The following is a 9,908-nucleotide window of genomic DNA, read 5'->3' as shown; positions in this document are numbered from 1 at the left end:
ACACTGTGCATCTTCTATCTGGTCAGAGTTTCCAAGTCAGCCTTTCAAGCCTTGGTGGGAAGACTTATTCCCGTTGAAGCCTCACAGTAAGGCTCTAATATCACAAATCTATACTTTAATTATGTCACCGGGCAATTACTCAACCAAGAAAATTGCCTTGAGTTGGGAACAGGAACTGGGTCTTCAGTTTGTTGAAGGTTACTGGGATAAAGTCATTGACAGAATTCATTCTTCAGCCTCATGTGCAAGACTCTCCCTTATTCAGTTTAACCCTAGAACACTATCGCTGGGTGATTTACACCCGAGAAAATAGATTTACATGATTTCTCTCTCCTGCAGCTGTTTGCGTGTCGAGGAGCCTGTGCCTTCACCAGGGAAGTCTCAAATGTCCCAGGAATGGGTGGACCAAAGACCAGCTTTCCAGAGTCATTATTTTGTTTTAGGAGTTTTATTTTTCATTTTGTTAGACATGGCACAGTTGAAAGTAAAAGAAGACCACTCTAATTTGTCATGTGTTGTCATATTTTCATATATTTGATTACTTTTCATTGGTTATATTATATCGGGTAAAAATCACCCGGCATTAGTGATCGTGTTACTATTTATAGCGATAGTGTTCTAGGGTTAAGACGGTATACAGATTACACTTCTCAACATCTAGATTATCTAAAATATACCCCAGCATTCCGGACCTGTGCAACAGATGCAACACCTCCCCCTGTGATTTAACTCATATGTTTTTTGCCTGCCCGTCACTTCAATTATACTGGACTTTTTACTCTGAAGTGCTCTCTCATGTTTTGAGTGTCACTCTCAAACCATGTCCACTAGTTGCCATTTTTGGTGTTTCTGAGGACGCCACCCTGAACCTTAGTCGTAAACAACTGGATATTATCGCTTTCACTTCACTGCTGGCACGGCGTCGAATTTTGCTGTCTTGGAAAGCTTCTCACCCTCCAGCCCGATCACGTTGGCTGGAAGATGTTATGTTCTTTTTAAAAATGGAGAAAATAAAATTTAGACTCAGAGGGAATGTTAATAAGTTGTCACAGATGTGGCAGCCTTTTATCACTTACTTTAACTCGTTGAAAACACTTACAATAGACTAAACTTTTGTACCACAAGGTTCCCTTCTGTTATGGTTTTGGGAGGGAGTTGATTTTTTTTTTTTTTCTGTGCGTGGGTTGTTGTTTTTGTTTTTCTTCCTTTTTTTTTTTTCTGTTTTATTGTTATCATCCGAATCTCAATGGCCCAACCTGTTTTGATATATGTCTTTATATCGGTTGATACTTGCTGTATTGGGCCTGATATGTTAAATTACATGTGCAAAACTTTATAAATAAAGATTAAAAAAAATAAAAATAAAAAATAAAACCTCCAAAAAAGATCAGATGTACTGTATTTGAAAGTCAGGTTCTTTTTCAATTTCAATTTAACTGAATTCAGTTCCAAATCACAATAACAGTTGCCTCATTACACATAGCAGACAGGTCTGGCCCAGATCTGGTGTCAAGCTGGCACTGCTGGCTGACTTCTGGCATGGTAAGTGGTATGTCATCCAGATGTGGGCCAGGTCTGGCAATGATGGCACTATTTATGTTCCTATTTTCCTATTTTAGTTAGAATACCCAAATACCATGTTGCAATACTATACTGCTAGGGTAGCCAACGTTTCAAATGCAGGTTTAACAGGTTTGTGAGTGTACACTTTATCCAAAACTTAGTGACAGTTTACTCATTGTTACCACTGGGAGGCTGTAGCTCAGGCGGTAGGGCAGATCACCTACTGATTGGAAGATGAGTGGTTCAATCCCTGCCTCCCCCAGTCTGCATGTCAAGAGTATGAATGTAGTTAGGAAGCACTCAGTTTAGAGAAAGAGTGTGAATGGGGCATGTTGTATAAGGCACCTTGAGTAATCTGGGAGAGTAGAAAAGTGCTGAATAAGAATCAGTCCATTCACTGTCTGGGCAGAGTTTTGTCATGTTACTTTTGCATGTTGTGGCACATGTTGTTATTATATGGCTTGATTAAGCTACACATTATGCTGACATCTGGGGCCAGAGCTGAAACTGTTCTGGGCCAGCACAGGGCCAGCAGTGTGTCTGCAACTCCCGTGGCTGCACACAACTTATACATGGCCCAAATACTGCAAAGAATGATGGCCCTTTGGTGGCCCAGATCAGGTTTACCAGAGGTAATCCACACATGGGCCAGCACAGGACCATCAGTGTGTTTGCAACTGGCTTTGTGCTGGCCCATGTGTGGGCCACCTCTGGCAAACCAGATCTGGGATACCAAAGGGCCGTAATTCTTTGCGGTATGTGGGTCATGTGTAAGCACATTGTGTGGGCCAGATCCGGGCCATACCAGTTTTGCTATGTGGGATGGTGCTTTAGACCATAAGGTTCAGACGCTACAAAGAAAAAGTAGAAAATCCCAGCAATCATATGATCTCCTTTGAGCAAGCACTATGGCGACAGTGGGGGAAAAAATCCCTTTTTACAGGAAGAAACCTCCAGCAAATCCACACTCAGGGAGGGTCGTCCATTTGCCAAAACCGGTTGGGGTAAGGGGAGGAAGACAGGAAAGACTGAAGGCTCAGCCTCCAATTCTACTTTAAAACATGCTAGCTTACCATAAGTAAGCCTGCAGTCTAACAGCGAAGTCCTCTAATTAGGTGATACAATTCTATAAGATAAGATGGCACTTAATTATATAACACTTTGTATGAGATGAGCAAGATTTTGAATTTAGAAGGGCACTAATAAAGAGAAGCCAATATAAGAAAAATATGCGCTCTCTTTCTAGTTCCTGTAAGTACCCTTGCTACAGCATTTTGGATTAACTGAAGACTTTTCAGGGAGTTTTTTTAGGACATCCTGATAATAACAAATTACAGTAGTCCAGCGCAAAAGTAATAAATGCATGAACTAGTATTTCAGTTTCACTCTGAGAGAGGATATTTCTAATTATAGACATATTGTGCAAATGGAAGAAAGCAGTCCTACATATGTGTTTAATATTTCCATTAAATGGCTTATTCTGGTCAAAAATGAATAAGATATTATGGTCGACAGCAGTGAACTGTTGTGCTTGTCCTGAGGTCTAGCAGGACAAGCACAAAGATGAGTCCACTGTCAGAGGCCAGAGCTAATGGTAAAGGAAATATTAAAAATTGTGAGATATTTAGATTTCTGAGTATCACAACAAAGCATCATAAAAAGAGTTACTCAACCCTAGTTTTAGCACCTTAATATTTCAAACAAACAGAGCCACTTATAAGGCTTGTGGTCGTGATGAGCCAGAGTGAGAACTCATCTTATATATACATACAAACACACATTTCACTTTGAAAGCTTTTTAAATGATCTGAAGGAGGAAAATTTAGGTCAAGATTTGATCCAGATCTTTCTGGGTGTGACACATCACACCAATTATAATCTAAAATCTTTCACTCAGTGCTAATGGACTATATTTGTTTAACTCCTTGAATTAAAGCTGAAAGTCTGCATTTCAATCACATTTGATTGTTTGATTTAAAATTCACTGTTGTCGCTCATAGGGGGAATATAAATTGTGTCATTGTCCAAATATGTGTAAATTTTGACTTAGAATAACACAGAGGTTGTAGAGAGAGAAAAAACAAAAAGACAAAAAACGAAATCTGAATCTACATGATTTTCACATATGAATTTTATTTGACAGCTAAAGACAATAGTGACCATAAAGACTCATTAAGAAGTCATGGTTAAAAATTTTTTAAACAAAAAACAAAAACATAACAGGCAAACACAACATGGTGCCTATGTCAGAAATTCGACGCAAATGCAAAGGCTTAAAACCACTCTTTGATCTTTGGTGTCCTTTTATGTAGTGGCTGCAACTATTGTAGTTGTAGTGGGTGCAGCTGTTATAGTAGTTGTAGCAAGTGGTTGTAGAAGGGCAAGCTAGAGCTGCAGGAAATCAATAAAATTGCTGTTCACCTGTAAAGAAAATGTTTTAGAGAAAGTGACGCTCCTGTGTGATTTAAACGTGGAGGATAAAGAAAACAGTCACCTCATTTGAACTGAAGCCAGAGCAGGCCAGGCATTCGTGTGCCTTGTCCATCTGTAGAAGATTCAAAAGCAGGGTATTACTTGTACATATTTATACTCTTATAGTATCTGCATATATTTTCCCTTATAGTGTTATTGAATCATGCCTAATGATAATACTTACAGCCTGAGGCAGAGTGAGGCTCAGGAGGCATACAAGCAGAAATACCTTCATCATTGTTTCAATGATTGTAAATGTTGAAAAAGATAATGAGGATAATAAAGACGCAAAATGAAAACACTCTTCGACAATCCTGACACAGAAAATATTGCGAATAAAGTTTTAATTACCTGAATCTGTACAGCTGCAGCAGACTGTCTCACAGTGAACGAGGTTGTTTTAGTGATGCTCTGGATGTTGAGTGCTTCTTATATACAGTTACTGGATCAGCTTTGTTAAGAAATCCTCCTCCCCATTTGAAGGTGTGGCTGATGATTAGAGACAGAAATCCCACTTGGACATGAAACTGTTGCACTAGTTTCATCACAAACAACAGAAATAACAGAGTTTAATTGATTTGTCTAAGGTTTTTCTTTATTAATTTTTACACAATCAGAAAACATTTTATATTACTACTTTAATGCACCTCTCCACCTTCTCGTGTTGTCAGACAGGTAAACTGATGAAAAAGTTGGCTATGATTAAAAATCAAAAGACTTAGTGGCCTAGGCATTTAAAAGGTATACACCCACTGAAGTTTGCATTTCTGTCTGACTTTTCTCTTAGGAAATGAGTTGCTATTATGGGCTTAAGCTACTGCACTGTACCTTGTACAGTAAAGTCATGTAACAGGACATTATTAGATCTATCTATCTCTCTATCTATCTCAAAAATAGTTTTATTTGTTGTTATCTATCGTCTACCTGGGCCTTCCACAGAGATTCGGACTGAATTCTCAGACTTTTTATCTGATTTAGTGCTCAGCTCAGAAAAGATAATTATTATGGGTGATTTGAACATGCACGTAGATGCTAAAAATGACATCCTAAACTCAGTATTTAATCAGTTATTAGACTCAAATGGCCTCTCAAAATGTTAAAGAAACTACACAACACTTTAATCACACTCAAGATCTGTGTTTGCTAATAGCATTTAAATTTACAATAATGGATTACACAGCAGTGGGGAGTAGATTTCATCACAGTAGATATCTTTCTGTCTCTAATCATCAGTCACACCTTAAAATGTGGAGGAGGAGGATTTCTTCTTTCTATGTTTTCTGACTGTGTAAAAATTAACACTCCAACCAGCAGGACATGACCTGCCGCAACATCTTACTCAGGAGGCGACAGCCTTGGGCTACGTCCACACTAGCCCGGATAGATTTGAAAACGGCATTTTGGTCTGAAAACGCTCCGCGTCCACACTAGCGTTTCCAGTCGTTTTCACAGAGTTGTGCGTCCACATTGAAACGGCTGAAAATGCTTACGTTCCAGTACTGCGCATGCGTGAAACACAAGAAGATTCGTCCTGCCTTATTTCTGTCTGCCGTTTATTTACGTTCCGGCTCTTTGAAACATTGCGGCAAAATGTCGAGGAAAAGCACCAAGTTTTTTAAATGGACTAACAATGAGGTGGAGTTGTTGCTGCAAGTAACACAAAAGTACAAAGTTGCAAAAGCTAGTGAGAATTAAAGAATTTGAAGAAAAGCTAACTGAAGCATGTGCAAACTGATATTAATCGTTAATAGGGCTGTCAAAATTGAGAGCAAACAAAACAACTGCTGTATAATGCCCTCCGCTATCTTTGTTTAATTGGTCACATGACTGCATCACATGACTAACATGCATCATTATTTTCGAAAGTCTCCGTTTTCGCTGTCCACACTATGACGAATAAGCACAGTCTTCAAATGTATGCATTTTCGAGAGCGTTTTGAAAACGCTGCATTTTCCTTCAGGGAAAATCCCGTTTCAGTGTGGACGGGAGGCCAAAATGGAGAGAAAACAATGCGTTTTTAAATGAAAACGTATTAGTGTGTGGGGCCAGGCGGCGCTGCTGGACTGAGCCCTGGTCCGGATGGGCCTGGGCCCCCTTTCCCTGGCGGGTTGCGGAGTTTAGGGGCGGCCACTTGGGTCAGCGGGGGAGCTTGCCCCAGGGAGGGGTCACTTGCCACTCCCTTCCTTCCCTCCCCATCTCCAGCTGCCTCCCTCTTCCCGCTGCACCACAATCACCCACGCATGCAGGGCCTATACAATACAATACAATACAACTTTATTTGTATAGCACGTTTAAAAGACCAGCGGTACACCAAAGTGCTTTACAATAAAAACAGGAAAATTAAGACAATAAATAAAAGACTATTAACAAAGTACCACATATGTCATCTGGTTAAGGGCACTAATTATACAGCAATAAAAGGGAATATAAGAACAAAGTCACTAAGAACAGATATAGCTAAAAGATAAAGTACATAAACAAGAAATTACAGAACATAAAAGTACATAAATAAGAAATTGAACCAAATATAAAATAGGGACACTAACTAGATGGAAAAGCTATGTTGAATAAATGAGTTTTTAAATGGGATTTAAAAGATAAAACGGAGTCTGACGCACGGATAGCGATAGGAAGGTTGTTCCACAGATTCAGTGCAACCAGGGCAAAAGCATGGTCACCCCTACATTTAAGTCTAGATCTAGGCTGAGCCAGGAATAATTGGGCTGAAGACCTGAGGGCTCGCCCAGCGACATATAGACTAAGAAGATCGACAAGATAACGAGGGGCTAAATTATTTATAATTTTAAAGGTGAGCAACAATATTTTAAATTCAATCCGATATTTTATGGGTAACCAATGCAACTCAATAAGAACTGGGGTGATAGAGGCATGCTTTCTAGTGCCAGTCAGGAGGCGAGCCGCAGCATTCTGGACAAGCTGAAGTCTGTGAAGGAGAGCGGAGTGAAGACCAAAGTAGAGGGAATTACAGTAATCAAATCTAGAAGTCACAAAAGCATGAATGAGCTTTACAAGATCTTTATGAGGAACATAGTGCGTAGCCTTAGCAATAAGGCGCAGTTGGTAAAAGCTAGATTTGATTACTGAAGACACTTGTTTGTTAAATTTGAAAGAGCTGTCCAGCAGGACACCTAGGTCACTAACTGAGTCAGAGAAAGAAGTGGCAAAGGAACCAAAGGTATCAGCTGATAGGCCCCTAGGGATATGGTTGCCAAACACCACAATCTCCGTTTTCTTTTACAGTTTTTGCCCGTTGCTTGAACACTATAAACCCATGCTTAGACTAAAGTAACACAACTTGAAGCTTTTGTTACCATACCTCAAACACATGTACCCATACCTTAAACAAAAGCGCTGATTTGCACCCCAGTTCCAATTATGCAACACACTTACTCCTTTATGCAACACACATGGTCCTGCATGCTACACTCTATTTCATACATAAGACACTTCGCTCACAAAATGAAATTTCAGGGTGCCATTCGGAAAACACATGTATCCAAAATACAAAACACATCGGGTAATTGCAACCACTCAAATACACACCTGAAGGCACTTACTTGCAAAACCGAACACCAATTAGCCAACTACAAAAAGCCCTCAGCGTAGCCATTTCAAGAACTTTGCAAGCATGGATGGAGGGAGAGCAAGAGGAAGAGGAAGAGGTAGAGGAGGAGGAAGAGGAGGAGGAGGCCGAAGAGGCCATGCACAGACCCATATTTCTGATGAAATAAGAGCAACTTTGGTGGACCATGTCATCAACCATGGCCTGACTATGAGGGAAGCTGGGCAGAGAGTCCACCCACATCTAAGCCGCTTCACAGTGGCATCTGTAATACGAACATTCCGACTAGAAAACAGGTATGTCTTCACCTCCATACCTTCTGCTCTACTCAGATGGTTTCATAGCACTGTTCTACAGTATATCACATTACCATATCAAGTGTACGGGGTGCTAATGCTCCTTTTGCAGCCAAAGTGGCTGATTCCTTATATTGAAGTACAGTGTTGTACAGTGGATGACACAGTACATACAGTAAAGTACTGTAAGAAAAATAAGCAAACCGATGACAATATGTGGTTGTATTCCTCCAGAATGACCCGAAGACCTTCTGGGGGAGGACGGCAACGCCTGTTCACACAACAGCAGGAACTTGCCGTTGTGGACCTAGTGAGGGCAGACAATGCCATCCGTCTCCACCAGCTACGACGGAAAATACTTGCAGACAGGCGAGTGTTCAGCAACATAAACCATGTGAGCATCACCACCATCAGACGCATCTTGGGTAAACACAGCATCACCATGAAGCAGCTCTACAGAGTCCCATTCGAGAGGAACAGTGACAGGGTCAAAGGACTTCGAGCTGAATATGTACGGGTACGTGTAACTGTCCCTTACATTTACAATAGAGTATTGGTGAAGTCCAGTAGCAGCTGAATATGTACCATATCAGTACCACATGGATCTATTCTGAGAGCTACACAGGTACCTGTGTGATGGGGTGAGGGTGCTGTATGTGTAGCACTGTAGTACAGTGATATGTTCCCCTTTTTTTCAGAGAATCTTGGCCATGGATGGAGCTGCACAGCCTCATGAATACATTTTCATTGATGAAGCTGGATTCGACCTGAGCAAAACAAGACGACGGGGTCGTAATGTAATTGGCCAAAGGACAATTGTGCACGTCCCAGGGCAGCGCGGGGGAAACATCACATTATGTGCCGCCATATGCCTTCGAGGGCTTCTGCACCATCGTGCAATACTAGGTCCATACAATAGCCAACACATACTCACATTTCTAGATGCTCTCCATGATATAGTTGTACAGAACAGACCAGATCAGCCCAGGTTTGTGGTGATATGGGATAATGTCAGTTTCCATCGGGCTGCTCTGGTCCAGGCCTGGTTCTCCAACCACAATCAATTTGAAGTGGTATACTTGCCCCCTTACTCACCATTTTTAAACCCTATAGAGGAATTTTTTTCGGCTTGGAGATGGCGAGTATATTACCGCCAACCACATGCCCGTATGCCTCTTCTGCAGGCAATGGAACAGGCCTGCGGCGACATTCAGGTGACAGCAATCCATGGATGGTTTCGACACGCAAGAGGATATTTTCCCCGGTGCCTAGCGGGAGAGGACATTGCTTGCGATGTTGATGAGGTCCTGTGGCCAGACCCCAACAGACGGCGGGATCCATGAGCCCACTTATGCACAATTGTCATGGTTTTTTGTGTTTACAGTATAGTGTTTTTTCTATTGCAGTATTATTGTGTTGTTGTTGTTGTTGTTGTTGTTTTTTTTGCTTTATCTGAATTCATGGTACTGCAATGTACAATATTGAGTAGGTCTATTTGCGTTTTTGGTTGTTTGGAAATGTGTCTCCTGTAAATGTGCCTTCTGAATAAACAATGGAAATCAAGGACTGCAGTGTTTTATGTAAAGGAGACTAGTGTGTTCCCCCTGATCTGTAAGTGTTTGCATATGATGCAAGTATGTGTCATTTTGTCAACAGAGTTACATTTTGACAAAGGAATGTTAGGTTTTGACAGCAGAGTTTAGGTTTTGGGAGTGGAGTTTCAATTTGGCACAGATGTGAATGGTATATTTCCCAGTGTTGTGTCATGTGTACTTGTGTGTACAGTTTTGGCACAGAGAGCGGAGTTTTGCAAAATGTGTTCAAGCAGTGGGCAAAAACTGTAATTCAGGATGAGGGAATTGTCTGAAAGCCATTCTCTGACTTCTCTCATGCACTTGAGGAAGCAGTGCAACGAAGGAGCAATGTCGTCATCATCTAATTGAAATAAATTTGTACATCATCGGCATAGAGGTGATAAGAAATATTATATTTT

The 9,908-nt window shown here is 40.9% G+C and overlaps 1 pseudogene; it reads left to right on the top strand.

Annotated features, from left to right (window-relative positions):
• The first annotated feature begins 7,941 nt into the window (after positions 1 to 7,941).
• LOC146572556 (uncharacterized) lies at positions 7,942 to 9,019 on the top strand (annotated as a pseudogene).
• The last annotated feature ends 889 nt before the right edge of the window (positions 9,020 to 9,908 follow it).

Source organism: Mchenga conophoros, linkage group LG6, assembly GCF_057382185.1.
Source record: "Mchenga conophoros isolate Kocher_MC1m ecotype Shallow Benthic linkage group LG6, M_conophoros_male_GT1.1, whole genome shotgun sequence".
NCBI classification, from domain to species: domain Eukaryota; kingdom Metazoa; phylum Chordata; class Actinopteri; order Cichliformes; family Cichlidae; genus Mchenga; species Mchenga conophoros.
The sequence above is the reverse complement of the archived record's forward strand: the minus strand, read 5'-3'. Positions and strand labels throughout refer to the sequence as shown.